At 44.6% G+C, this 27888-nt stretch overlaps 3 protein-coding genes and 1 pseudogene across 3 annotated transcripts in view; 3 read left to right on the top strand and 1 right to left on the bottom strand.

Annotated features, from left to right (window-relative positions):
* LOC125896593 (NACHT, LRR and PYD domains-containing protein 12-like) overlaps positions 1 to 27888 on the bottom strand; it is a 451585-nt gene that overhangs the window by 100871 nt on the left and 322826 nt on the right. The gene's annotated exons all lie outside the window — the stretch shown is intronic.
* LOC125896610 (G-protein coupled receptor 4-like) lies at positions 1130 to 21653 on the top strand (annotated as a pseudogene).
* The window catches only part of LOC125896609 (ovarian cancer G-protein coupled receptor 1-like), a 52713-nt gene continuing 26734 nt past the window's right edge, over positions 1910 to 27888 (top strand). Inside the window, exon 1 of the mRNA XM_049589291.1 lies at positions 1910 to 1943. The gene's annotated coding sequence lies outside the window, so the exon portion shown is untranslated. The remainder of the gene's footprint in view (positions 1944 to 27888) is intronic.
* Positions 27212 to 27888, top strand: part of LOC125896598 (NACHT, LRR and PYD domains-containing protein 12-like) — a 50241-nt gene continuing 49564 nt past the window's right edge. Inside the window, exon 1 of the mRNA XM_049589279.1 lies at positions 27212 to 27296. The gene's annotated coding sequence lies outside the window, so the exon portion shown is untranslated. The remainder of the gene's footprint in view (positions 27297 to 27888) is intronic.

Genomic DNA, 27888 nt, shown 5'->3' on the forward strand with positions numbered 1-27888 from the left:
TGGGTAGACGTTTCTTATTTTAGCAACGGACATGAAGGAATGACTCTGCGGATTCTTTTCCCCAGCCAGCCATGCATCCACCACGTGAACTGACGATATGCAGCACATCTACAAGACCTGCAAACAGAAATTCCACATTCATTTACTCTCTTCACAACATATGAAAATAGTTTGTGGTGTTTGATGTTTGGATTTAATGTTACCTGTTGGTGACCCAGTTCCGGTTCGGCAGTCCAGCACTCTCCCGGTCATGGAGACTGATGAGGGCAGCCCACAGCACGTCTCGGTTAAGACAAACTGCCCCGAAGTTGTCGTGTGCTGTGATGCACGGGATATCTTCAGTCAGTGAAGACTGACTGTCAGTGTGTTTTACTGTGTATCACAACATATAAAGCATACGACAGTGGTGGATGCTAATCTCTGAGATCATTGATATTGGATGACGTTTTACGGTACCTTGAACAGCTGCTGACAAAAATTGAAGCTCCTGACATCACACGCTCTCTCGCTCGGTTGTCATGGAGATGCAGTTTCCGAACTGACACCAGCTGTTTTGTCCCACTCGCACCTCATGTCTCTGTTCGTCTACTACGCAGGAGCGGACTGGCCATCTGGAGGTTCTGGAGAATCACAGAACGGCTGGTACTGCAGGACGGCCGGCGGCCGCCACGCAGTCATCACCGTTTTTTGTTGACTGAACTGAAGAAGAAGGAAGCGCATACTGTATGCGCACCAGTTGTTGTGGGCTGGGCTGAGTCAAAGTCCAGGGCTGTTTTTTAGTCCCAGTCCGCCCCTGCTACTACGTCTTCGTGTTCTTCCTGTATATTTTCTGTGTTGTCCTACTCGCTAGCATGTCGCTCGGGTTCAAATTGAAACGGCTGAATAGCTGACATTTTTCGCGCAGTTGTCAGAAACAGCGGTTGCAACCATTTGACGTCACTACCCACACTGCATTGCAACGTAAACAACAATGGCGACCTACGACTGAAATTATATTATATTATATTTATTATATTTATCAGATAAAAAGCCAGGTATAAACTGGCAACGCCTTTATGTAGAGTAGCGGGTGGAGCGTCCCTTGGTGAGGTTCCAGCTGAGCTCAATTACACCTGTCAGTTGCCTGATATCTGTGAAATGTCACAGGTTTGGAGGGTGGATGTATTTCTGTTGTGCCCTGGCGTATTTTTTGGGCCCAGTAAACTATCTCATATGTGCATGCAGATGGATCCAGCCAAGGTTCAGGCAGACGTCGAGTGGCCAGTTCCAACCTCCAGGAAGAAGTTGCAACAGTTTTGGGGTTTGCCAACTTCTACTGAAGATTCATCCGTGACCACAGCATGTTGGCTGCTCCTCTCACTGCGCTGACCTCTCCAAGCTCTCCTTTCCTTTAGTCATCTGCAGCAGACAAGGCCTTTGGTGAGTTAAAGAGAGGTTTCACCTCCTCTCCTATTCTCAACTTGCCTGACCCATCCCGTCAGTTTGTGGTGCAGGTTGATGCCTCAGATTTGGGTGTGAGGGCAATACTCTCTCAGAAATCTGCTGTCGATTATAAACTCCATCCCTGTGCCTTCTTTTCTCGTGAGCTATCCCCCACAGAACGCAATTATGACACAGGGAACCGGGAGCTGTTGGCCGTCAAAATGGCATTGGAGGAGTGGAGGCACTGGTTGGAGGGAGCTAAACTGCTGTTCATCGTCTGGGCCGACCACAAGAACCTCGAGTACCTCCAGTCAGCTAAACGACTGAGTCCCAGGCAAGCCAGGTGAGCGCTGTTGTTTAACCGGTTTGATTTCTCACTCTCTTACCGTCCAGGATCTAAGAACATGAAACCAGACGCTCTATCTCGTGTCTACCAAGCTGAGGACCATCCTTCCCAACCTGAGGAGATTCTGCCCCGATCCTTGGTAGTTGGTGTGGTTGCCTGGGAGGTGGAGCAGAAGGTAAGGGACTCTCTTAATACCCACCCATCTCCCAGCACTTGCCCTAATAACCGTCTTTTTGTGCCAGATGAGGTTCGTTCTCTGGTTCTGCAGTGGGGGCATTCCTCTCCTCCCTTTATTACTCCCTGTATCGGAGGGTAACATCGCTCTATGCCTGATTACCTGGCTCTGGGTCTCTGCCTCACCTCTGTCGATTAAGTTTGCTCCTTCTGATTGATCTCCTGGCTCTGACCCTTGCCTGTTTGTTGGACTAAACCTTGTTTCTTCCTTCCTTGTTTCTTGTTGTGCTTGTGGGCTCAAATTGCTCTGAGTCAGTGACCGTCACACATGTTTATCAATCAGTATGCTGATGTAAGGAAGCATGAGGTGAGCCTGTTTCATTACAGGCACTAACGGAGTCACCAGTCTTAAATTAAAGGATGGGGTCAGGTCCAGTCTTAAAGGACTGGGTCGCAGACATGATCGTGGATAACTGTTGAGCTCTGGTAGTAAGCAGGTATGAGTCTGTAAAACTGGTGATGCAAATAAATCAACAGAGACGAGGTGTGGACAGAAGAAGCTGTTGTTGCTGTGGACAGATAATACAAATGAGCAGAGGAGCATATGTGTGTGTGTCTTGTTGATAAAATCTGTCCCTCTGGTGTACTTTGCATACATGCCTTCATACCTTGTGTTTAATAAGCAGATGCAGATTATCATGAAATGATCAGACACGCCATCATCAGTTACATTTACTGCAGACTGTTTGGATGTGAGGGACAAAACAGCAACTTGACAGAAGGAACTGGTCCAGGTCACCGAGGGCTCGGAGCTGTCAGAGGTACATTCTCTAACATAACTTTGTTTCTGCTGTATGGGGACTTTTGGGGCGCAGAAGTGTTTTAACTCGTAATGTTTTCGTGAAGAGTCATGTGTTCGGGGAGAACTGAGCGTACGGCCGGTTAAATCAGACTTGGGTTATCCTGCAGGAGATGTGTGAGAGTTTGTGAATGGATGTTCTGATATAGTTTTGCTGTTGTTCCTCACAGAGCCCCGTGACTTTAATTCATTAAGAATATTCTCTTTTTCTCTCACGTCTCCACACTGAGCACTGAATCATTAATTTAACGTAACACACGGTGAGTCACTGACATACTAGTGGTCGTTTTGTGGGGGAAGTATTTCTTTGAATATAATTTTGACCTGTGTGTGTGTGTGTGTGTGTGTGTGTGTGTGTGTGAAAAATAAAAACAGTCTGAGCTGGTAACAAACTCATTCATTAAAGATAGAGAATAAAGAACATGAGTTAAAGACTAATAAAAGAACTCTTCAGACGTTTGAGGGATGGAATCTGTATATTTAGAAAATGCTTTTATAAACTATCCTTATTGTGTCTATAGTTCTGTATGAATCCACTGAGACGTGTTTCCAGTGACGTGTGCAGTGAAATGATGACAGCTGAGATAGGCAAAAGACTTGTGTGAGCTGTGACGATATGTTTGCTGATGACATGTCAGGAACCCAACACCTCTCACAGTCCGTTAATATGTTTTAGTGTGAAATGAGAAGATTGATTGAGAGGAGACAGCAGAGACAGACAGGACAGACAGAGATGGACATGACACGACCAAAATGTTGGTAGACGTGAACAAAGACGAGAACTCAGTCCGAACATAGAAAGATACTGCAGATGGTTCATCAGTCATGTGAACGTCCTCGTCGAGTACAGAGGACAGACAACACGTCCTAAACCTACGTACATTAATATTCAACATGACATTAAATTAGTGAAACAACTGGACCTCACAGCAGCACGTACGTCACCAGAACCTGTTGTATTACCTCAATGTTATTTAACATTATTAGCAGATAATGTGACATTTGATTTGATGTGACTGTGTGTGTAATAAGTGTGTGCTGTACGTTAGTGACGTCACTGAACAATGTTAGAGATGAAACAACACGCTGCCTGTCTATAACCTGATCTCTTCACCTACAGGTTCATCTCTGAAGAATGGGAGATTTACACAAGTACAACACTTCACACAACTACAGCTCTGATCTCAGCAACATCAGCTACGCCTACTACAATGATATTAATGACCTTTTGTCCATCTTAAATGTGGTGGCATACATAGTTATTGTCATCGGCCTTCCTTTGACCCTGGTGGCCATCTGTGCTCTTTTTTCTCAGGTATGAACATAATGATTTACTTCCTGTTTGTGTCATGTGTCTCTCTGTAGAGGATCTTGATCTGGGTCGGGGGTCAGGTGTCGGGGGGCTGAGATGAAGCGCTGTAATAACTTTACAGAATAATTTACTCCATATTACTCCAGACAGGAAGAAAGTAACATTTACAGAGAATGAGAAGAATAATGTAAAAGAAACTATCAGTGTAAAGTTAGTTTGATTGACACGTCTGAAAAGGAGCGGCAGGAAGTATGACCTTATCAAACCCCACCTCTTCTCCATAAGTCAGAGTGAAATCAAACAGACAGCTTCCTCATACAGATAAACCTCAGACCTTTATAAATATACACTTTTATTACCATTTCACTTTGTCACACAAAAATAACCTGTGGAAATATAAAATGTTAATAACCAAGAAAAGACCAGAAAAATCCATTCAATTCTTTTTCAGCCAGCGATTCCTGTCACTGTGTGTGTGTGTGTGTGTGTGTGTGTGTGTGTGTGAGTGTGTGTGTGTGTGTTTGGTTGGGGCTAAATGTCCAGATACTCAGCGGGTTGTTGGTTTTCTTTATCCTCTTCATCTGCATCTTCGTCACTTGCATCAGCACGTCTCTCTCCATTTTGGAAAATAATGAAAATAAAAACAAAAAACCCAAATAACAATAATAATAATAATAATAATAATAATAATAATAATAAAATCGTAGCAGATAAGCTGAGGAACTAGACGGGGTTGTGGATTAAGTCTTCAGGATCAAGAACACAGTATTTTACAGGCTTAATGATTTCACTGCAAATGAATCCTAACTTTATTTACACTGGACGCTACAAAACTGTTTGACGGAGCAGGGGCCTCATTTATAAAGCTTGCTTACGCACAAAACGGGGCTTGAAAGTGGTGTACACCACTTACCACGCAAAGGTTGTGATTTATAAAAATTAAATTGGCGGGAGAATGTGCGCACCTGTCAACAAACTCTGAGTCATGCGTGTGCACAGTTTGGAGATGCTGGGAAGTGGCGACGCAAACGGCGAGGTGGAGAAGCGGAGTCAGATTTTTATTGATGTCTCACACAAATTTAATGTCACGCTATATCCACCTTAGATCCACGTTATCATTGAAATTAAGCAGCCTTATTTTGCGCTTGGAGTGAGTGATAATTGTTTCATAAAAACGTTGTAAAATCCAACTCAAATCCTGAATTGAAATTCTTTCTAAATACCTATTTAATCCACACTGCCTCTAACGTCTCATTGTCCACTCTGTGAGTGCAGGAGGGCGAGAGGACGGCGCGACTGCATGGAAAATATTTATTTATTTATTTAGCTAAATATTTCCAGTGCATTTATCATGTCGAAATACAGCCATTAAGCACAACTGTTACACTCATTTCATCAGCCCTACTTAGACATGTGCTGTTCATGACAAAACCGGCATGAAGAAACGTGTTCGCCTATTACACTTTCATCTTTGAATTGTATTTTGGGACAGGGATACCACTGGTTCATGCTGTAATTCAGGCCGGGTGTCTGATCAGACTAATTGCCATAAACATATAAATACTGCGGTGACCCTCGTATGCGTAATGCACAAGATGGCACTGGCACATCCTCCTTTTGCCTCCACCTTTAATAAATGTGATTCTTTATGTCGCACATCAATGTCAAACATCCTCAAATTTAAAAGCAACACATTAACTACATGTTGGTAAAGGAGTAGAAATATTTGGTCTACCTTTAGATCAGACCACTTCTTTTTTGTTCTGTCACTGTCCGTGCAGTCCCACAGACACAGCTGACAGCATCAGCAGCGTTGATGTGTTGCCACTTTTCTTGCTTTCTTTCATTAGTGACCCCGCTGCTGTGGCCACCAAATAAAACCTTTCTTCAGTCCTCCACCTCCCGTTAAAGGGTCTCGAGCTCAGTCTCGTAGAAATTCTGTTTTTTTGGTCCGTTTCTCACACCTGTCGCTGTGACTCACACAACGAGAGAACACACGCATGCCGGCTTATTTATATGCAGATCGCATTCATGAGGTGATTTGCATGACCATTTATGGTTGAACTAGGGCGTGTAGAGGGCGGAATATGAGGCGGATCTGGATGTGCACAACTCCAGGAGGTCTGTGATTTATAAAGAGAACATTGCGTACAAGTGTGCGTGCGCACAGTTTTATAAATCAGATTATTTTTTTTGGTGCACGCCATTTTCAGCTTTTGGGCCCCCCCCCCCCCCTCCACACACACACACACACACACAACACTTACATCCCCACCTTCACAAAGGTGTGTGTGAGGTAGGAGGGGGCCTGGTTGTTGAGTGCTTTGTGTGTGAGGAGGAGGATTTTGAACTGTATGCGATGTGTGATGGGAGCCAGTGTAGGTTTTGGAGGACGGGGATGATGTGGTCTCAGGAGCGGGTGTGGGTGAGCAGACGGGCAGCGGAGTTCTGGATGTATTGAAGTTTATTGAGGAGTGTGAATGATGAGCCATAGAGGATGCCACAGTTTGGATGTGATAAATGTGTGGATGAAGGTTTCTGCAGCAGAGAGGGTGAGTGACGGGCGGAAACAGGCGATGTTCTTGAGGTGGAAGAAGGCAGTCCTGGGGCCTCATGTACAAAGACTTGCGTGGATTTCCTACTAAAACATGGCGTACGCTTAAATCCAGAAAACGTTGTACGCACAAAAACATCCAGATGTATGAATCTGTGCGTATGCATGAATCCAGGTACATTTCTTTTGTACATCCCAATCAACGTGGAATTGAGCACACATGTTGGAAGAGAGAATGAATAATACACCTTCTGTCAAATTTAAAGATGACGGATGGTGACCTTTGACCTACTTCACCCCCCCCCAGCAGTCGGAGCTCTAGAGACATTATGCTTGTGAAAAAAACGCTGTTTTAGAAGACTCCTCCTTTTTCAAAAACCCCTCCCTCAAACCCCAATGCGTTTAAAAAAGCTACGACGGACGGACTAGTTAAAAATGACCGACGGACTCTGAAAAAACATGTCTCTCCCACCTTCACCAGCTCCTTCATCGCCAGAGGCCGACCTTATCAGGCCTTCTTCTGCACCGCCGTCGCTGAGACGTTGGGCCTCTCCTTCTCCGCCGCTGCAGCCATCCCAGGGCTTTCCTCCTAGTCCTCCTCCATCGACCCCAACAACGCCCGATTCACCCGACAGCGATGGTTCTTCTTCACGGCCCACTCCCGCCGCAGCAGACATGCGAACCGGACCTCCTTGTAAAGGAATGCACGATGAAACGGACTCTGTGCTGTCTGCAGCATTTCTGAATACAGTGAGAGCCGTAGTGAGTAAACTGCTGCTGTATGTTTTGGCATTGTGGCTTGTGATTTCCTGCTGCATGACTTTAAGACGATGAGATACATCGAACACTCAATCGCCAAGATTTACAACACGATGACCGAAGGGAGGAAAATATTGAAATCGTAGACCAAGCTCTGGAGTTTTGGCTTATAGAGTGAAAATGGGTCACTACTGGACTAAACTCGTAACGCGTGTAGAGGAACACGTTGTCATTTGTTTTGGATCAGGTTATTAAAAACAAAATGACTGTGAATCATGCGGGTTTGAACAGAGACGTTAAAGTAACTCGATTGGAATGCGTGTTGGATATAGTTAGGTCCCAATCTGTACATACACCCTGGAATGTGTTGGTACGGTGCACATTGCAACTTGTAAAAGACGGTTCGGTGGCCGATGCATTCTACAAATGCCTCAAACGTAAGCCATTTGCTTACTCTGTGCGCTTTGTTTGTAGATGCAGTGAGTTGTCTCAGACGGGCAATAACGCATCCTGGACACCTTTACAGAATTGAGAAGGTTGCATTATTATAATCGCATTATCCACGGGACCTCTGCCTCTTGCTCTTGTCTGCTTTAGCCTAACGCTATGTTGTTGTTGTTGTTTGTAACCTCATATAACTTAAATGTTTGTAACCGTGTATAGCTCATATAACTTAAATGTTTGAATCATGTATACCTCGTATAACTTGCGATTGTTTTTGTTTTTGTTTTGTGTTGTGTTCATTATTGATTCAACATGTCGGAGAAACGTGTCATGAAAAAGGTTTATTACGACCTGTCTCACCCGGGTAGTTTAGGAGGAGTCGAACGACTCCGCAGGGCCGTACAAGATGAGACGGGGAAAAGAGTAAACCCTGACCGAGTCAGAGAATTTTTAGCCGAGCAAGACGCATACACTCTGCATAAACCTGCCAGAATACATTTTCCCAGAAATAGGGTTTTTGTGCCGCGACCTCTGAACCAATTTCAAGCGGACCTCTGTGACATGCAAGCCTTGACCAAGCACAACGACGGTTTTAAATATCTGTTGATGATCATCGATGTGTTTTCAAAGAAAGCGTACGTGCAAGCGCTAAAAAACAAAACGGAGTCCGAAGTCACTAGGGCGTTTGACTCTGTTTTAGACGACAGTCAGACCCCTGAAAAGTTACAAACGGACGCGGGGAAAGAATTCTTTAACAGGACTTTTAAGGCGCTGATTGATAAACGCGGTATTAAACATTTCGCCACAGCCAGTGATCTGAAGGCCTCGGTGATTGAGAGATTTAACCGTACGTTGAAAATTAGAATGTGGAGATATTTTACAGCCAAAAACACCCGCAGGTACGTAGACGTCCTGCAGGACTTGGTTAAAAGCTATAATAACGGCTATCACACGAGTATAAAAATGACACCTATGCAAGTGACGTCCGAGAACACCCTGCAAGTTTTTCAAAACCTGTACGGCTCGATCCCCCTGAGCTTCCAAGAAAAGTTAAAGATGAAATTTAAACAGGGAGATCTCGTGAGAATATCTAAAGTGAGAGGCGTGTTTGATAAGAAATATGAGCAGAGTTATACCGACGAGGTGTTTACGGTGGCCGAGTGCGTACCCCAAGTACCCCCCGTGTACAAATGGAAAGATTATGACGGAGAACCTATCCGGGGTACGTTTTACGAAGCGGAGCTGCAAAAAGTAAAGATAGTGCGAAACAAGAGCTACGCAGTGGAAGAAATTTTGGACCGACACGTTGTCGGCAGAGAAAAACAAGCGTTGGTATGCCGGAAAAACTGGCCTGAGAAATTCAAAAGCTGGGTCAAGGTCGGCGAGCTGAAAAATCTATAAGAACGCGCTGTACGTCAGATTCGTATTCATTGTCTCAGATCTCAGGCGGCGAGGGGTTTTACAATACCCTGCCCTCCAACGCCAGCGTGCACGTATTTAAAAATAATACCGGCTCCAGTTTCCACGTCGACTTGGTGCAACATATTAACTTGGAGGGCCCGTGGCAAGTGGCCTTGACAGAGATTTCCCGCACACGTGGCATAACATTCCTCAAGACGTGGCCTACTTTGAGTGGAGAAAGAAACCCGCGACACCTGACAGGGTGACCGTAGTCAACCGTCAAAGGTTCAAAGGGGGATATTACGCCAACTTTGAGCAGCTCAGGGCCGAGCTAAACACACATCTTAGAGTCGTCGACAGCGACATTTTTTTAGTGTTTAACAACATCCAAAAAAGATTTGAATTTCAGACAGGCGGTCAGTATCATCTGCGCGTTTTTCCGCCCGCGTCTTACATATTGGGCATGAAATCGGGAGAATGGTTCACGTTCGACGCCAGATTGGCGCCCCACCCGGCCGATAAAAGCGGGGAATTACCACCAAGGGACGTACGGAGACGTCATCACGCCTCGCATCTACCGGTCATCAAGAAACACATTGAAAGAATCCACGTTGAGATTAAGACCGATCAAAATAAGCCGGTAAACTTTACCTTTGGCAAGACTATCGTGAAACTCCATTTCAGACCTGCAAAGACCTCGTTGAAAACATGACCCTTACCACGATCCTCGTCGTTTCGTGAGCTACTATGAAAACCAAGCAGGAGGAGCCCTCCCCGGTTTTTACGGCTCCCCCGTCATGTACAAACGAGGGATAGGGTCTATATTTTCAAGATTATTCCGTTTCGTGTCCCCTATCGTGAAAAAAGGTTTTGCCATCGCTAAGCCTCATCTCAGGTCGGCCGCTGAAAACATAGCCTCGGAGGTCACAAGCCACGCCGTAGGTAAAATAACGGGTCGAAACTCTGACGTCTCAAGAAGGATCCGGGGGTATTATGGTTTTGGCTAGCAGAGCGAGAAAGAGACCTCCGGGGGAGCGCGTTTCATGAGGATCTAAAAAACATCGATGCTCTGCCAAGGGCAAGTCAGTCGGTACGAGAGGCGCTAAGGGAAACAAGTCTACCCGGAGCCCCTCAGCAGCGGCGATAAGGTCCGGCGATATCTTTTAGGAGAAAAACAAAAACAAAACAAAAAACACAAAAAACAAAACATGGCTCTTTTTACATCACAAATCGCCGAGTGCAGCATGGCGAAGCTGGATTTATTTTCAGCCCCATGACGCAGCTGTCTATCGAAAAGCTCTACACAGAGATTTTGCCTTTATCGGCCATTACCGACTCGGGGCCTATAGAGTTTTTCATTCCCGGAGATGGTGAAAAATATTTGGATTTGAATGACACCTTGCTACAACTGCGACTGAAAATTACCACAGCGGACGGTACGAACCTGGATAATGACGTGCCCGTAGGCCTCGTGAATTATCCTCTGAATACCATTTTCAGTCAGTGCGACGTTATTTTTGGTGATAGATTGATATCGCAATCCAGCGCCACTCACCCGTACAGAGCCATGATCGAACCCCTCCTCAACTTTTCAGAAGATTCTCTAAAAAGTCAGTTTACCGCGGGTTATTTTACAAAGACAGGGCAGGCTCGATGGATTCTGTGGTGACAAATAACGGACCTAACAAAGGTCTGGTGAAGAGAGCTCGGTTCACTGCTAATTCCCACGAGCTTCACCTGTTGGGCCCTCTCCACGCCGACGTACTTTTCTGCAAGAGGCTTCTCTTGAACTCTGTGGATCTGAGAATTAAACTGACCCGCACTAGCGACGCCTTCTGTCTCATGCAAGCCGCTAAGGCTAATTTTAAATTAAAAATATCGGGCGCTTCTTTGTTTGTCAAGAAAACGACCGTTTCCCCTGTGATGCGTCTGGGTCACGCGGCGGCTCTGTTGAGGGGTAACGTGCTCTATCCTTTGTCCCGCGTCAATGTGAAAACGTACTCCATCCCGGAAAATACTCGAGTATGTAATCAAGAAAATCTCTTTTTGGGCACGATGCCAAAATATATAGTGTTGGCTATCGTGAACCACGAAGCCTTTACGGGAAAAAGTGACCTGTCACCCTTCAACTTTGCTCACAACGATGTGGAATACTTGGCCCTCCATCAGGATGGCAGACAGGTGCCCACCAAAGCTTTCCAGCCTCAATTTGACAACAGCCAGTCGGTCAGAGAGTTTTACAACATGTATACGGCCACGGGAAGACACCTGAAAGATTTGCTGCTGGGCATCCACAGGGAGGATTTTAACCAGGGGTACTCGTTGTTTGTGTTTAATCTCAACGTGGCCAAAGACGCAGACGCCTTGTCCCCGGTCTCCAACGGGTGTTTGAGGTTGGAAATGAGATTCAGAGTTCCCCTGCCGCATACAACCACTCTGATCGTGTACGCGTGTTATGAGAGTATTTTGGAGATCAACTCCAAACGTCAAGTGCTGGTGGATTATTATTGAGAAAAGAAAGAAAGAAAGAAAAGAAAGAATATGAATAACCACCAACTGGAAGGTGTCATGCGTCATTTACTGGGAGATGCGTTTTGCGGCGTGTGGGCTTCGGACCAACTACCGGCGCTGACGCGCTCATTCAGACATCCCGCCTACATGATCGTCAACATGCACCCTAGTCATCAGCCCGGAGAACACTGGCTAGCGCTCACTCTGGACCAAGACGGGAGCGCCACTTTTTTCGACTCGTTCGGACTACCGCCCGACTTTGTCTATTACCTGAAAACCGTGTTACAATTTTTAAAAAGCCATTGTAAGAAAAAATTACTGTACCAGAAAAGACAACTTCAAGACGTCGCATCAACCGCCTGTGGACAGCATTGTGTTTATTATTTATGTCATGACATCATAAAAAATGATGAAATGGTATCAAAGTTTGTGAAAAAATATCAACGTTGTACGAGGATTCAACGAGCAGATTCTTTTTACCAAACCGCCTGTTCTCGAGAAATGTTCAAAGATTGTTACAACTTGTTTAAGAATTAAAAAAAAGACAAGACAGATGTTGCAGTACCTTGCGAGCCGTCTCATCCAGTCCTGCCTCTTTCTCGTCCTTTTCTTCATTTTCATCTTGTTTTTCTTCCGGCTCGTCAGAGTCACGAGGTAGGCCTCTCACCGTCTTTAGGTAAAGTCGACGTTCCTCCTCCCCTTGTTTGACCAGGGTGAGGTATCTTTGTAACAGAGCGTTATATTTTTTAATTTTTTCATAAGGATTAAGCCCCTGTTCGTTTAATATATCCCTCATTTTTGCATCTAAATCTTTTTCAGCCGTATGTCTCATGGCATGAGATTCACCGTTGTTGTTGTTTTTGTTGTTGTTGTTGTTGTTGTTGTTGCCCAAAGTCTGACTCATACGGCTCAGCTGTTGAGGCGTGACCAGAAACATCTTTTGAGACTTTTTTTTTTTTTTTTCTGATTAGCGTCTATTAATTAGTCCTCCTAGAAGCTGTCCAAAGATGGGCACAACCGCCGAAAGCAGAGGCAATAGAAACCCTCCGGACTGGGTCATCAGAGCTCGGCGCTGGGTTTTTAGGCTGGCTTTTTTATTTGCCAGCAATTTGATAATTTTCTTTCCTTTTAAAAAATTTAAAGAGAGTTAAGAATATCTTTACGCCTCTGAGGCATGGCGTGACACAAAGCACGCAGTAAAGGAGAGTTCCTTTTTAAACGCGCAGACATGACGACGGTGATGATGATGATTCAGGAAGACTGTGATTTAGGTAGATAGACGACGGGCCACTGCTCCGGTAACAACCCCGATCTCAGTCTGTATTGTTCTGGGCAATTTGGGGTGAGATCTACGATTAAATAACCGTGGCGTCTCTGGTGGCGTCTTCAAAGCTTTCTGAAAAAAAAGTTTTTCTCAAAGGAAAAATTTGCTGAGCCAATATATTTATCTGTAACCTATCTCTGGGGTTTTTAAACAAGACCAGGTAATTACTGTTTAAGCTGATGGTCCGACTGTGTTTGCCCTGATGAAGAACATTTTGCGTCAACATCATGACGCTCATGTTCCTGTGGTGTCTGTATTGTGTAAAAATCTTGACTACTTCGGGATGGTCGGAGGCCTGAAAAATGACGTCGTCCAGGATAATCAAGTGACTTAGATTGGGGGGAAACAGGTTCTCATCATCAAAAGAATCAGGCAAGCCTTCGACAAATTTAATCTTTTTATTCATCTTTTGCAGTTCACCGTACATAGGCTGGAACGAAGTATATATCCATACAATATTTTCAGGCACCTGAGACAAAACATCTTGACAGTTTTCCAACACACTTTTTACAAAAAAAGTTTTTCCGCAACCGCTGGGTCCCACAATCTGACATGAGAAAGGCACTCGCAGTCTAGGATCAAAGTCAATCGGCCGGTGGTCGGCGGAAAACATTTCAATAGCCAAACAGCAACGTTTCACCTGTGGAAAGCAGCCGTCTCTTGTCAAATACCACACAAAACCTTTTTAAAAATGATGAGTTTTTAAGCAGAAACCCGTTTTTATCCCTCTTTATGCCGTGTTGAAGAGTCTCAGTAAACCCCTCCTCCTCCTCCCTCTCCCCCGTACGGTGGTTTTTGCAGGTAACCCTCTACCAGCTCTTTGACGCTGTCAAAATTGATTTTTTCACAACATTTGTGCGTCTGAGTAATGCCCTTCACCCGCAGCACGGCTCGTTTGTTTTTTCTGGTCAAGTAGGCATAACTTTTAGGACCCGCTGCCGCAAATTCCTGTATGGTGTCGCCCCCCAACTCGTCAGTCAAGTCTCCCAAATAATTACCCAGTTTGAGCCCCTTCTCTCCCTCTCTTGCGACATAAATTAGAGAGTCGGTGTCGAGGTAAAGTACCCGATTTTGCAATTGATGCAAATAGTCGTATAACTTTAGACGGCCGTAGGCTGTGGTGAATGCCGCGATAAACACATCGTCCGTTTTGTTGGGGGGTGCGATATACCGATCACCATGACACCACTGAATCAGAGCCATGGTCTCGTTTAGGAAGGAAAAGTATTTGACTAAACATGTAACTGAAAAACTCCTCTGGTTCCCTGACGAGCACGGTCTGGTTCAGGTTACTTCTCTGGGCAAACTTTCCCCATAAGCTATTTAGACAGAGCTTAGCCATCTGTCTTTTAGCTGGTTTGGTTGAATTTTGTCCACGTCCAGCAAAATGCCCTGATTTGCCCCGTAGTCTGCAATGTACTTTTCTCTACTCTCCTGATCCAAGGCCTCAGAGGGGTAGCCCGAGGCCTCCTGTTTACCCTTGAGAAAAGTGTGCGTGTACAAATACGTCGTCTCTGCGTCTATCAAAGTGCCGCACCTCTGTGATCTTACCTAGGCGGTACCCCAACTCCAAGGCTTTGTTAAATTCGGGAGTGACCCAAACCCCCGTCAACGCCCTGGCCTCATCGTCGTGCGTACACGAGCCGGCCTGAAAATTAAGATCGGCGTACGTTCGACAGAGGGTGAACACCAGTTTACCCGAAGGTGTTTGTTGTGGAAATTCTCTGCTGCTGGTGACTAATGAAATAGAGACTTCTGCCGGCCGACAAGGTTTTTATTTTCTTTGCAAAGAAAAGGTCAGTCATCACATGAGCGGTCAGAATGAAGAAAGACCCAGAGCATAGGAAAGCCTAAACATTTATACTTGAGGAACGCCTCTTACAGTGTGTTTCACACCCTTCTGTCTGCGGCAGGGAGCAGAGCCCCTACCCATTGTTTTCAAACTCTTTCGTCTGCCACAGGTATTGGCGCCGACCCCCTAGGGTGTGTTTCACACCTGGCGTATCCTGCAGGATTTTGTATCTAGGTGTGAGTTTAAGAGGTCTAGACATTCTTTGTATTTGAAAACACAAAGAATAATGAAATTACAAAGAATAATGAAATTACAATTACATGTTTTGTAGGGCAACACGGGGAAAAACAAACCTCGAGGCGGTAGACGACGGCCCTGATTAACCCAAAGTAGTTTTGCGGCTCTCTGAAATCTCGGTATATTATTTCGGGGTGTCCTAGAGGATATTAACGTAGGATACAAGGATGTCACGCCAACGTAGTGTACAGTTTGCCGTGTACCTCAGCCTCACGGCGCTCGTCCTACCGCCGTACAAAGCATCGCGGGGTGACAAAAGTTGAGGGGTTTTGGCACGCTTGAGAAAATCTTTCAGAGGCGGATGGGATTTTTTTCAACTCGAGCCAATCGTGTTCTCTTATCACGTTCACCTTGAGACCGTGAACGGACTCTAACGTCTGTATTCGTGTCACGGTGGAGGTGTGCAACTCGTCACACGGTCTACCCATCACAGGGCAGGTGTCGTGGGGTTGAAAGCAGGATGGACAGCCGTGATAAAAACAACCCAGAAACTCCCAAGTCGTTTTCACACCTCGGACCTCGGCGTAACCGTCTACAAAGTAGCAACCGATCTGTTTTTCACCCGCGTTCAACGCGTGCTGAATTAAGACGCCCTCGGTATGCGACACCCACTCTAACCACTGAACACCAGCGTTTGAGTACGTTTTGCAACGTCTTCAATAGTCGTCGGGAGACAGAATGGCCAGGGTGTTGGGACGTAGGAAATTTCATGCAGGACGAAGAGATGGTGACCCAACTGAAAGGGTCCACACCCGTTTCATCGATGTAACCTTTTCTGAAAATGTCGCAGGCTCGCGCGAGAATATCCACGTCGTTTGACAGTAGCGGACGGCTTCTTTCTCAAAATTGAATGTGCCGTGATGCACCGTCTCGTACCATGTTTCAAATTCTCTCTTGCCCTCTTTACTCATTTGTTTGACGCCGTAGGCCTCTGGCTCGGGGTAGGGGTCTACGTACTTTAAATGATTCTGGGAGCTAAATCGATGGGGGAAAAAACCCTTGTTTTTATCAGGAAAACCTAGGGCTTTGGGCAGAGCCGACAGACGGCACGTCAAGAAACTGAGACTATCGATGTATCTGTGTTTGTAATCGGCGTCAGTAAAACGTACGACTTTGCTTCCCTGCATTATGAGCGCCTCGGGCTTCAGGTTCAGAGACAGCATGGCGTTGAGCGCAATGTATCCGTCAAATCCTCTAGCGCTGTGAGCGATAAAGACGGATTTTCTGTACATGGGTCGTCTGAAATGCATAATAAACTGTTTGGCACAATCTACGCCCTGAGCATTCCACCTTTTGCAGTCGAGGGTTTTTGTACACACCAGAAAAGGGACGTGCGGTCCAGACGAGTCTACCTACATCTCGAAATCATAGAAAATCAATTTCTCTGTATGTTTTGTCTCTTTAACTTTTGGACGCGTGTTGTTTACTCTTACTGTTCATAGCAATGTAGTATAGCATGTCGCATTTTTTGCATCTTTTAATCAGCTCACAATTACTGACGTATTTTTCAGCCACGGGCCTCTTTATGGGCTCTTTGTGTTTGGCTAAACACGACGTCACGTTCTGTTACAGTCGACGCAAACTATGGGTCGGAGCTGTCGCTCGCTACAGTAGGGGTCCGAGCAAACAGAACAATGACCCTCGCAATAGTGACAGGCGACAGAGGTGTACCCCGCGTAGCAATACTCGCACACGTACGGTGAGCCTAGGAAGGATTTCAGGCTCGTTATGCTGTAGCAGTGTTTTTAAAACAGAAACAGAAACACCGTCTTTTGTCTTCTTGGTGAATCGGTCGCAAATTTAGAGAGCGTTCGAGCGTCACTGGTTTTGTAGAACACTACAATTTTGCAGTCTGAGACTTTTTCAAATTTCGCTATATTGCCAAACGTTATCGCGGTCTGATCGTTCAAACCCGCCTTACTTTGAAAGTCTCTTGCTTCACTATCAACGATATCGGGGTAAAGCAGGTGAGCCAAATTAATCGCAAAACAAAGTTGGTTGTTGTGGCTGTTGATTACGACCCGCAGAGACCGTCGCTTTTTTTTAATAATCTCGCTGTCTAAGGTATTAGACAAGAGTCTTCGACCGCCGCCTCGGGGGTTTTTGATGAGTTGGATGGTGAATACCAAATTACCATCGGTTTTAACGGCCGTGTTAGATTGCACAATTCGGTCGAGGGAAGACTGTAAGTGAGTTAAATCAAACTTCTCTCCGCTCACGACGGAGGGCTCGCCTTGAGGCATCGCCTCTCAACTCGAGCTGCACCACATCTTGTCATTCGACTTGTGAAATGACGTTTGTCACCGCTTGCGCCATCTCTGTAAACACCCTGACGTAAAATTCACCAAAATCAGCTGTACCTCGATGTAGTTCTGTAATGTTGATGTTGAGCGGATGGCGGAAGGAGGAAACAGCAGAGTGTGTTCGTAGTTTGTCGACAGAGAGTAGTGGAAGTTTTTTTAGTTATAAAGTTTGCGAATGGACCACACTTACCACGCAACAGGACAGAATGAACCCGAACTGTCATCTGCGAGGAAAAGAAGACACAACTTCACTCCTTGTGATGCACTCTCTGCAGCGCTTTTCCTCCTGATGATATATCTCCCCAACGATGGCAGCAGTAGCACCGAATCCCATTCTGTGCATTCAGCCTCTCTTCTCGCCCGCTCAGCATCAAACACATGGAGTTCCTCATCTGTATGCTCCAGCTCAAACAGGTATGGCTCTGGGTCTGTGTCCGCTACAAGAAACTCTTCAAAATCGCGTTCAAAGTCGTCCATTGCAGCTACTATAGTCCGGAGATATTGCTAGGCTAAATAAACAGCTGAGCTCTGTTTACAGGCTACGCTGTCAGTCAGTGTGCGGGCTGGAGATTGGTGGAGCAGAGAGGGGGGTCCCCACTCGGTATGGTAAACGAGTATGTGTGTAAAGTTATGAAGTGTGTCTGTTACGCTAGAAGAGTCAGAGTTTGGGACGGAGTCTTTTACCCCCTGGAGTGTTACCGGAGTTTTTGGAGTGCTCAAATAAACGGGCCTTTTTCCCGAACGCTCCTCTGGTCTCCTGCTCGTGAGGGATTCATTACAATATCGTAACATGGTTTAGATTTCTAAATAAACATTCACCTCGTCACTAGATAGACCTACTCCTGAAAAACTCGTGCGCAAGGCTTTTTGTCCCTATGAGGCCACCGTCATTTACCCGACGGGAGGGGTGAGCGAGTGAGCCCTGCAATCTAGAATTTGACCACTGATGTCACTGTTTTCAACCCATTTTACACACTGGCCCTTTAAATAATTTATTTGAGACCAATTATTCCCCCTTAGTTCAAAAAATTAAGGCAGATCTGAAAAAGTGGTCCTCTTTACCGACCTCTGTCCTTGGGAGAATCAACACAATAAAAATGAATATTCTTCCCCACTTAAACTATTTATTTCAAAATCTTCCATGCTATTTGACCCCAGTATTTTTTAAGTCACTCAACTCTTGGATTTCCCATTATATAGGGGAATAATCAATATCAAAGAGTTAGATTTTCTAAACTCACTAAGTCAAAGGAACTGTGAGGCTTATCTTTGCCCAATCTACAATTCTACTATTGGTCAGCCCAATTTAAAATGATGACAAACTGGTTCATGAATAGGAAAGACTCTCTATGGATCGGTCTTGAGACCCTATCATGCCACCCTAGAAGACTAAATTCTCTCCCCTTCATCAACAATATAGATCAGTTCCCTTAAAAATGATATAATCGTATTCAATACGTTACTAGTCTGGAGGGATGTGAAGAAATACCTAAATATTCCACCTTTTATTTCTACTCGGTCCCCTTTTACCACTTCAGATAAGGAGCATTGGTCTGATGGATTGGGTTGCTAAGAGTTTGCCAGATTTTGCAGCCCTGTTGTTCTCTGATTCTTTGAAACTGTTTGAGCAAATCAGGGCTGAGTCTGACATTCCCCGCAAAGATCTTTTTAAGTACTTCCAAATTCGCCATTTTATACAGTCTTTATTAAAGAAAAACATGGTCCGTACGGAACTGTCAGAACTGGAAAACACGGTGGTCTCAGCCAAATCACCCAAAGGACTGATCTCTGAGATTTATACTGTATTGCAATATTCTGACTCTTCAGCCTATGACCCCTCGAAGCCCTTGTGGGAGCGCAATCTGGAGGTGATATTTAGTCCCGCAGACTGGTCTAAGATCTGTAATGGGATTTTTCCACAATGTACTTCAGTCTCTATACATGAACAAAATTTCAAACTTTTTCACAGGCTCTATTTTACACATATTCGCCTCCAGAGAATGTTCCCGAACACTTCAAACCTGTGTTTTAAATGTAAAAAGCATAAAGGTACACTTATTCATTTATTTTGGTCATGTGACCGCATCCAGCCATTCTGGAATGGGATCCATTCAGTGATTCAGGAGGTTAGTGGTAAACATTTCTCATTGAATGCTCCATTTTGTTTGTTAAGTCATATTCCGGACAATCTTTTTGACACAGATACTGAATCTCTGCTAATTATCCTTCTATTCTTGGCCATGAAGTGTATTCTGCTACGATGGTCAACCCCCCAGGTCCCCACGACTCATGTGGATATCACAAATATCAGCCCTTCTCCCCCTGGAAAAATTGACTCATGACCTCAATCACAAATCGGACAAATTCTGGAGAATTTGGAAGCCTATGCATTCCTTTTTACAGAGACTTTAAATGGCTCATCTCTAGAAGGCGATGTCTGGCCGCTACATGTATTTGTACCCTTGCTTGTTTACTTGCTCCCTGTCATACTAATGTAAATTTGGTATATACATTTTGGTTTTCTTCTCTTTTATTTTGATTGTTTCTCTGCAGCGCCTGCTGTTGTTAGTTTGGGGTGGGAATTTTCTGTTCTGTATGTCTTTTGGTTAATGTTTGTTGCCTCTTTGTGTGTTAAATTGAAAAATTCAATACAAATAAAATTAACAAAAAAAGTGATGTTTTAATCTTGCAGCTGTGGGCCGTAGAGGTTTATATGAAATGCATACTGTATGTAATGAACAGAGAGGTTCACCTCACAAACACAAACATGACACTCTCCGGTCTGAACCTTCTGTTTGATAAATACAGCACACGTGTCTGAGACAGACGGCATCATATCAGTGTCTGAACAGCTGCAGGAGCTGCAGCACATCTGGCCCTTGGTCTTGAGGTGGAGTTCAGAACATGTTGACAGCTGCTCGTTCACTTTGTTTTCCTGCAGGTGAGAAATGATAACGTCACTCCCATCTACGTCATCAACCTCCTCATCTCTGACCTCATCCAGTTCTGCTGCATGATTGCTGTCATGGTGCCACCTGAGGACAGTCTCCCGCTGCTGATCCACATCTATAGTGTGTTCGCCAGTGTTGGCTTCATGGTGTGTATCGCCATGGAAAGGTATCTATCTGTCTCTTCAGTGTGTGCAGAGCTCCTTCTGTCTGATCATCGTATTACTGCAGAATTCTGAAGACATGTCTGTCTTGTGTTGCAGGTATTTGGTCATCGTCTTCCCACTGTGGTACCGCTTCAGACGAACCATCAAGACCTCTGTGCTGGTCTGCGTCGTGGTCTGGGTCCTTCCTCTCGCCTGTTTCCTCCCTCAATTAATCTCCAGTTCTGCTAATGCCAGCTTAATCGCAGGCATCTTTTTACTTCTTCCCCTCCCACTGCTCATATTCTTCATGGGTGGGACCCTCAGAGCTCTGTCTGCCTCCATCTCGGTCCGCTCTGATGAAAACGAATCTGCAGGGAATGTTGGTCCTGGTGCTGCTGATTTACATCCTGCTGTTCCTGCCCTTCATCATTTTGATGGTGGCAGGTGAACTGGTTAATTTCACTCTTTTCCCCCTGTCTCTTGTGTTAATCAGGTTGAATCCTCTTGCAGATTTAGTTCTGTATGTTTTCATGAGGAAAGGGACCACACACAGTCTCCTGGCCTTTGTGAGGTGTTGCAGAATGGACAGCAATGAAATCAGAAGTCCAGCAGTAGCAGTGGTGATGACGTGTCCAGACTCAGCTTCACGTAGCCAGAGACAGACAGAGACAGAGACAGAGACAGAGACAGAGATAGAGACAGACACAGGGACATGCAGACAGAAAGGACAGGTTCTGTCTGATAAGGTTTCCAGTGAGACACCTGACTGTAGATACGAGGACGCCTCGTCCTGACTCTGCTGTGGGAGTTCTGCTTGCTGGTTTGTTAACCTTGCTGTGGTTCACTGTGACGCCTTCAACAACTGGAAGTCTGTTCTTTATTAGTCTGTGAGCTGATGTCTGTCATTATTATCCTTTCATCACAGAAACAAAACAGATTATTTTTGATTCACTGAGCTCTTTGAAGATGCCACGCCGTCTTTTTCCTAAACCTTTACTTAGACTTTTTTTGTAGATGTAGTGAACATGTCAACAAGTCTGCAGGATGTTTTACTGTTTTGGTCTTACACACATTTTAATTACTGTAAAACATCAGTTTATAGACCTGGGCTATTATTTGGTGTTGATTTTGTGTTATTTCATATTATCCTCATTCATTTACTCAGTTGTTACACATTTAGCTTCAATAAATCTTCATTTATCGCCAAGTTGTTGTCTGTGTATTTCTTTTGAGTAGGGACTAAGATCCCTGTATGGAGAATTCCCAACCCAGATACTGAGATTGATTCATTATTGATAAGCATGCTGACGAATTAATAATTGGTTTACAGAGTTATTAATTTGATTAGTCACTTCCCTCATTAGGAGGGTGGTGCCCCAAACTTTATTACGAGCGCAAACATTCTCAAAAAGGCATTTCCACTACACCAGGCTGTTATTTGCTTCAATCACTGAACTCAACAGGCCTGTATTAGAGACAGGCCTTTAATTCCTCTCACACAAACTGTTGCTCAGCAAATATCAGGAAATATCAAAGTGTTTATTTAAACCAGTCTGAATATTACTGTATAAAAATGAACCTTCAGATAACATATTAATTATGAATCATTCATTTGATCTAACTCTGACAGACAGACAGAGTTACAGTCCCTGACACAGCGACACATCACCACTTTATCCTGTTAAAACAATCCTCACAGCTTGGATTCATTTTTATGTAAAACTCGTTTGACTCTTTTGATCCATGGACCCTGACAGACTGAAGGAAGATGAATAATTTACAGCGTAATCCAGGAACCAGGGGCGAAAATCCCATTTCATAGTTGGGGGGGGACAATAAACAGTAAAATTTTAGAGAATAATTCCAGGGGGGGGGACAAGGAAAAAAAGTTGTAGCCTGTCTTTTATACAGCATCTTTTACCGCAATTTGACACTTTAATCTTCTCTCTATCTCTCCAACAGGCAGAGTGAATGTCTATACTAACTAAACTAAAACTAAAACTAAACATTTCCTGCAATTAAACTGGTAAACTGGTTTATAAACAGTGTGCTGTGAGATCTGCCGCTGCACACCTCACAACCATGCGTAATAGTCGCTCGTAATGACCGCTCCTTGTCTGCACGTCTTTCATGTTTGTGTCACTGACAGGTGGAGAGCCTACAGACAGGTAGCCGTTGCTCCGCCACTGACTGCTCTTGTCCTGTCCTCTCCCTCTTCTTGCTCTCCTGTCCTCTTAATCATTAGCTTTTAGCTTAGCAGCACTTGTAATTGAGTAGGCTTTTGAACAATGCAGGAGAAATGTTGCAGACAGTTTATATTACCAGCCTGGGCCTGGGGTTTGTTGTAACAGTAAATGGGATGTGTTGTAACTTGTGTAAGTTAAACTGTGTCTGTGTGAGTGAACATCTTACCCTGTGATGTGCGATGTGGACAGCGGTTCCAACCACATGCTGCTGCTGCTGTCGCTGCCAAGCAGCCCCGCCCGTTGGAAAGGGTGTGGTATATACCACTACTAGGAATGGGAGGGGGGGACTAAATCTTTTAAGATTTAAATAGCACATTATTGCGCGATTATAATGAGCACCGCTTACATTTTGCTTTCAATAAATACTACTGCATTGTTCAAAAATTATTAATTGTGTCTCAAATGATTCTAGGGGGGTACAGCTTTACTGAAGGGGGAGTCATGTCCCCCCTGTCCCCCCTGTCCCCCCCGGGATTTCCGCCCCTGCCAGGAACAGACACATAATCTAAGGCAGACAACAACCTGCTTTATACATCTGAAGAACTACCATAAAAATAATGAGCTGTTTGGATCCAGACCAGCCTCTAATAGAGACAGGCCTTTGTTTGTCATATGTGGAGCCACACCGGGCTGGTTAAAGGGGCCGGGTGTTTAATTGGGACGAGGCTTTTAATTCAAGTTTCAGGTTGTTTATTTTCTTCAATTATAACTTGTGTATGTCCAAAATTGTGTTTTGATTTTGTACTGATCATAAACTATGATTTTGTTTGTTTTCTTTATTTAATGTAAGTTTTATTTTGGGTGTTTTAGTGAGAGGCCTGTTTGTTTTTAGGATGTGATTCAGAGCAGATACTTTGCAGCTGTTGAGTGATTTGCAATATGGATAAAATATTATATCACAGTTTATGTAATGTTTGAAATTGTATATTTTCTGAAATTTCAATTAAAAATCTGTTTCTTGACAAAATTGTGAATGTGTGTCTTTGGGTAACTCGCTGCATTACGGCACGGCAACGTCATTTATAAACGACATCTCAAGCACAGAGGCAACTCACATGCAGGGCTTTACAAAGGCTGAGAAATCAGAATAAAGTCAACTAAGATAGGCGGCATGTTAGTACAATGGTTAACAGTGTCGCCTCACAGCGCCTCTCCTCTTGCAGTCTTGATATCTTACCCCCCAAATTCTTTTTAGAGGTCCTTCCTATCATTGGCCCTGCTGTTCTCACTATTATAAACATGTCCCTCAGCTCTGGTTCTGTCCCTGATCAGCCAGTGTCCAGCCACTGCTAGAAAAACACCCGGCCTTGACCCAGCCGTTTTGAACAACTTCAGACCCATCTCAAAATTACCTTTCATTTCCAAAATACTGGAAAAACTGGTTGCTGAGCAGCTTCTCCAAGTTGTTGGAGGAAATAATATCTTTGATAAATTTAAATCTGCTTTTCGTCAAAACCACAGGACTGAAACTGCTCTGTTACGAGTCATGAATGACATCCTTATGCAGGCTGATAAAGGGGAACTCTCCATCTTGGTCTTACTGGATTTGAGCGCTGCTTTTGACACCACTGATCACTCCATCCTCATCAGTTGACTGAATACATGTTGGTATCTCAGGGAAAGCCCCACAATGGTTCATGTCATATTTGTCAAATAGACGTTTTTCTGTCTCCATAGGTAACTATGTGTCCTCGTCCACTCCGCTGTTATATGGGGTGCCCCAGGGCTCAATCCTTGGTCCCATTCTTTTCTCATTGTATATGCTTCCCTTGGACCAGATAATCAGTCGTGTTGGTTGTATATCCTATCATTGCTATGCGGATGACACTCAGCTATATTTTTCAGTAAAGCCAGATGATCTTAGCAACCTAAGCACTCTCCACAACTGTTTAGCTGTGATAAAGGACTGGATGTCTGTCAACTCTCTTCAGCTAAATTCTGACAAAACTGAGATTCTCATTTTTGGCCCTGAAAATACTGCTCCAGGCATCTTTCAGCATATTGGCCCACTTGCCCCCCATGTCAAAACTAACGTTAGGAATCTTGGCGTTATATTATAACGTTATATTATAACGCCCTAAATTACCCTAAACTGAAACTTGAACAACATGTCAATAAAATGGTTCAATCCTGCTTTTTTCAACTCAGGAACATTGCAAAAATCAGACCATTATTGTCAGCCTCTGACTTGGAACATATCATTCATGCCTTCATTTTTTCCTGGGGACATGTTCTCCCTGTGTCAGCGTGGGTTTCCTCTAGGTGCTCCGACATGTTCTCCCCGTGTCAGCGTGGGTTTCCTCCAGGTGCTCCCACATGTTCTCCCTGTGTCAGCGTGGGTTTCCTCCAGGTGCTCTGACATGTTCTCCCTGTGTCAGCGTGGGTTTCCTCCAGGTGCTCTGACATGTTCTCCCTGTGTCAGCGTGGGTTTCCTCCAGGTGCTCCCACATATTCTCCCCGTGTCAGCGTGGGTTTCCTCCAGGTGCTCCCACATGTTCTCCCTGTGTCAGCGTGGGTTTCCTCCAGGTGCTCCGACATGTTCTCCCTGTGTCAGCGTGGGTTTCCTCCAGGTGCTCTGACATGTTCTCTCCGTGTCAGCGTGGGTTTCCTCCATGTGCTCTGACATGTTCTCTCTGTGTCAGCGTGGGTTTCCTCCATGTGCTCTGACGTGTTCTCCCTGTATCAGCATGGGTTTCCTCCAGGTGCTCTGACATGTTCTCCCTGTGTCAGCGTGGGTTTCCTCCAGGTGCTCTGACATGTTCTCCCCGTGTCAGCATGGGTTTCCTCCAGGTGCAATGTGTTGAAAATAAGCGTGTTGCTCGCGTTGCTTGTGGCGCTTGCTTGTTTTCTTTTTGTTTTCTTTTGCTTTTGGCAGGTTTTATTCTTTTTTTTTGAGGCAATGAATGAAAAATGTTTGTCACTGGTTAGGTGTTTAGTAAATCTTTATTGAAATATCTAGCTGAGGAACGCATAAAAAGGGAACTCAGTTTCCCCATTAGAAAGACTTGAATGCCTGTCCCACTTTAAAAATATGCTCTTGGCAAAGTGGGACTGTGTCGAAATCACATATGCACTTATAGTGTGATATTCAGAGTGTTTTCCTGAAAAAAAGAGGGAAATTTCATTTTAAAGGTGTGAAACAACATTCACATTTTTCATTTTCTTTTTCTATTGCAAATCAAAACTCATTCCTTTGTTAAGTAAATACCTGAGAATTATTTTTCTGAAAACCTGAGTTGTGTGATTTTATTGTACTTACATGTTACGAGCCCCGCCATAGTCTCCAGAAATTGGCCAGATATGAAATGCCTCCGGTAAATGAACACCACTCTGTAGCTCACCGGCTGGAGCGCCTACTGAGGATTCTTTGTTTGTTCATCTGGAAACTAAGTCTGTTAAAATGGGGAGGTGTGTGACTGTGTTCATGTGGCTTGACTCTTGGCTACATTAGCCGTTAGCTTGGAGAAAACGGTCCCTGTGAAAATGTATCGCTGAGAAGAAATGATGTGAATCACTCAGAGATTGGGGTTACGTTGTTCACCGAGTGATTTGTTCACCGAGTGATTCGTCACGTGGTAGGCAGTCCCTCCCTGCACCCTGGCTGCATCGTGACTCGCGACTGATTCATCGTTTGCACGGACCGAATCAGCAGTTCCACTCCCGGCCTGCACGCTCGCTGCTGAGCTCAACTGAACGGAGAAATTAACGAATCAGTTCTGGAAGTGATTCAGTTCAGTAAGTTCACTCAACAGATTTGTTCTTTTGAACGATTCGTTGGCGAACGACACAACACTACTGTGCTGATTGTATAGATCTTGTGTGTGTGGGACAGGTGCGTTAAGGTGTACAACCGTGGGCGGTGATTCTAGTTCAAGAAAATGACACTTCCATGCTGGATGTTTTGATATGACTGCTGCATGCTGGGATTGCGTGACATTAACAACCAGAGCTGAACTGTAGTGTTCTCACCTCTGGAACAGAACATCTGTCACCATTCATTGTCTATGGAGCAGCTCCACACTGTATATGCCATGACATAACAGATTTGAGTTTTAGCTTTCTAGTTTTTAAATTTGGGAGAGAGTTGTTCATGTTTACTGATATTTTTGGACTGTCTCAGACCAGAGGAATAACATGACTAATAACATGTATGGCTTTGGAAATAGGTGTAGTTCCCCTGTCAGAAACAATATTGGGACGATAAAACTGCCAACGAAAACAGAGCAGAGTAACCATCCTGTCATCAATGACCCAGCTCTGTAGCTTCTCAGGTAGTATGATGCAATGTACTGCTGACTAATCATAAAGTCTGAAGTGGTTTCACTTTCCATTACAGCACAGGGAAGTGACCTCGACTGACAGAGAAACACACTCACATCTTCTTTGACTGCAGCGACTGACTGTTGGTGACTGGACCCTGATGAGGTGTGTGTGAACAGACGGACTCCCTTCCCTCAGGTGAGCAGAGTTTCTTTGATGAGAGTACTGGGCACACACACACACACACACACACACACACACACACACACACAGTCGTGTCTCCATCTCCTCAGAGGACAGTCATCGACTGACATTTATTTCCTGAAGACTTTCTGTCGTCATAACTACAACCACAACTTTCCTCACCAGTGCTTCCATCTAAAAATAGTTTGGGGATGATGGTATGTTTCCAGTCACTAGTGGGGTAATGTTGGAACTCTACTCTACTCAAAGGTTCTTACCTGAGGGGATTAAATATGATTCAACATGTCTAAATGCCACTAGATGGAGCCAAATGAATGACTTATGTGAGTATGACTGACATTCTCATCAGCGTGCCTCAGTGATGATGTTTTTCTGTAGGTCGACCTGGAAGTTACTAGTCCATACCCACTGAGTGCACAGTTGCCCACGTACAGTTTCACATGGTGTGTGTTTGGGATACAGGTCATAGGAAACTGCAGATTAAATAGTCAACTGAACCCATTAAGAAGAGCAATGTATTCAGAGTGTTTGAAAAACGTGGGACAGACAGAATGACTGACTGACAGAATGACACACTGACAGTTTC

The sequence above is a fragment of the Epinephelus fuscoguttatus genome, linkage group LG11 (assembly GCF_011397635.1).
Source record: "Epinephelus fuscoguttatus linkage group LG11, E.fuscoguttatus.final_Chr_v1".
Classification (NCBI taxonomy): Eukaryota; Metazoa; Chordata; class Actinopteri; order Perciformes; family Serranidae; genus Epinephelus; species Epinephelus fuscoguttatus.